Raw genomic sequence first — 2,243 nt, 5'->3', positions numbered from 1 at the left:
CAGTTCTTTTATTATTCCCCCTCCAACGTCCCCTTTCATCCTCTCTACATTTGTCCCGCTGTTTTCTGTGTACAGCGGGTCCATGGCAATTTACCCAGACTGCATTCCTGTGTGGAGGAGCTACGGTCTATTCCAGGTGAAGGTTGCATCAAAAGCACAGCCAAAGGATGTGATCTACTGCGACAGGCGGTGCTGGACAGTCTGCAGCAGTTTAAGCAGTATATCAGACACACCAGCCCTGGCAACCAGGCCTACAGCAATGCGTTTGTGGAGGTAAATAAAGATAGAGCCTCACCTTATAGGCATTTTTTTCTATCTGAACCGGATGTCTTCTGGAAAGTCTCAAACAAATATTTGGCAAGGGATTTATTGAACTCCTGGCTTACTGCTGGCTAGCTTCAATTTCTCAGATCAGCGGAGGAAAACAGGTCAATTAATCATACTTTTGGAAAAGTCCCAAGTTCGAAAAATGTCAGAGGAAACTTAAAAACAAACTTTTTTAAACTCAACTTCCAGACCTACCATTGTCGACCGTCCTGAACCATAAAGATATTGATCTGTTAAAAGCTGATCTCTATATCACCTTGAATTGTATTTGAAACCAGATTTGAAAAAGTAATGTAGATGCTAGGGATTGAACCCAAGACCTCATACATGCAAAGCATGCGCTCTACCACTGAGCTACATCCCCTAGTAATAAGTGTGCATGAGGTCAATTATTTCATTTCACACACACTCTCACACATCTCTGTTATTCTATCCATCTTGGTTCTGGTGGCGTTTATGTAAACATTTTTTTCATTTATCCAGGCTCTAAATTCCAAAGCTTTTAAGTCATTAGACTTGTAGTAAAAAACAGCTGAGAGATGAACCAGCTCTCGATGCTTTTAGACTTCAGACGCAATCTTTTTCGGGATGAAGATTTCATGGATGACCTTCTGTTCCCAACATCAGCTAGTATAAATAGCGACCTTTACCACAGTGACACTATGCAGAGACAGTAAAAACTATGTGTGTCTGCATGCCTGTTGCCAATCTACTAATACAGTGCTTGTTTTCATCCATGTGCATGATTAGAGCTGACAAACAGATGAAATCAGAGCTACTCATACTTCATGAAAAGAAAGATGTCCTTTCTATTTTTTTCTCTCACATTCTAATATAAAACCAGCATCATCCATTCTCTTTTATAGAAAAACAAAATGTCTTTTTTTATAATTGTAAAAGCTCAAATGATTAATATTTCATGTATTTCATGTAATTACCTTCTTCAAAGTCAGACGTTTGCATACACAGGGACTAAACAACACAAAGTTGTTTCACAATCCTTACTTTTTAACAATAAAATAAAACTTGTAATCCAAATAATAATAAATTATTGAATATCTTTAAATACAATGTCTGCAAAACATCTGGTTTCAACCCTCACATTACAACTAGACATTTCCTTTTATACACAGATATTTACTTTAGCATGAGCACTTTGGACCTAAAGCCTAAAGGGCAAACTGCTAATCTAAGCTCTGTAAATTCAATGCACCTGTCTATAGTTTGAATTATTTCTAGACAAGTTGGTTTTAATCAGTTTGTCTCCATATTTACTAAGGTTACCGTGGTAACCAGCCAGCCAGGACACAGCGTTGTTCATCAGTTGGAAAGCGGGCTCAAAGATGCTGACCTGGTGTCCCTGAGGAGGCTTCTGGTTGTTCAGATCATCAGAGCGAGTGACTGGGGCCAGGAGCCCCACTCACCTGAAACCACAACCACTGAAGGTATGATGCAGAAAGAAGCATTTTTAACAAATGACACTTGAAGGCAGACTATTTATAATTTTAAAGGAAATATAAGCTGTGTTTAAATTAAGGGTCTGCATCCTTCAATGGGCTTGTTTTTATTCCTGGTATTTCCCAGCGAGGCAACAAAAACTGTCCAAAATTCAAAGGTTCCTTTAATAGAGCCTAAAAACGCAATTCTTTTCTTAGATATGAAGGATATGTCCCACATATCTTTTGTGGCCCACCCCCATCCAGTGATGGATTGCAGGTTGGAGCGGACTGAGGAAGAGAAATCAGAGGGAAAAAAAAGCCGTGATAGAAGTTTGATTTCTCACACTATGATAGAAAATTAACTTTCAGGGTGTCTTTAGGTGAGAATGTAGCTGTCTTCTAGGGATGGAACGGTTTATGAAAACCGTCTGAACCGTTCGGTTCGACTGTCTCAGTTCGATTCGCGTGTGTTGCGTT

At 39.3% G+C, this 2,243-nt stretch overlaps 1 non-coding gene across 1 annotated transcript; it reads right to left on the bottom strand.

The window, feature by feature from the left end:
• Positions 1-619: 619 nt before the first annotated feature.
• Positions 620-691, bottom strand: trnaa-ugc. The gene has a single exon. It is a non-coding gene; the product is annotated as a tRNA-Ala (tRNA).
• Positions 692-2,243: the final 1,552 nt, after the last annotated feature.

The sequence above is a fragment of the Cyprinodon variegatus genome, unplaced genomic scaffold (assembly GCF_000732505.1).
Source record: "Cyprinodon variegatus isolate N-32 unplaced genomic scaffold, C_variegatus-1.0 Scaffold767, whole genome shotgun sequence".
NCBI classification, from domain to species: Eukaryota; Metazoa; Chordata; class Actinopteri; order Cyprinodontiformes; family Cyprinodontidae; genus Cyprinodon; species Cyprinodon variegatus.
The sequence above is the reverse complement of the archived record's forward strand: the minus strand, read 5'-3'. Positions and strand labels throughout refer to the sequence as shown.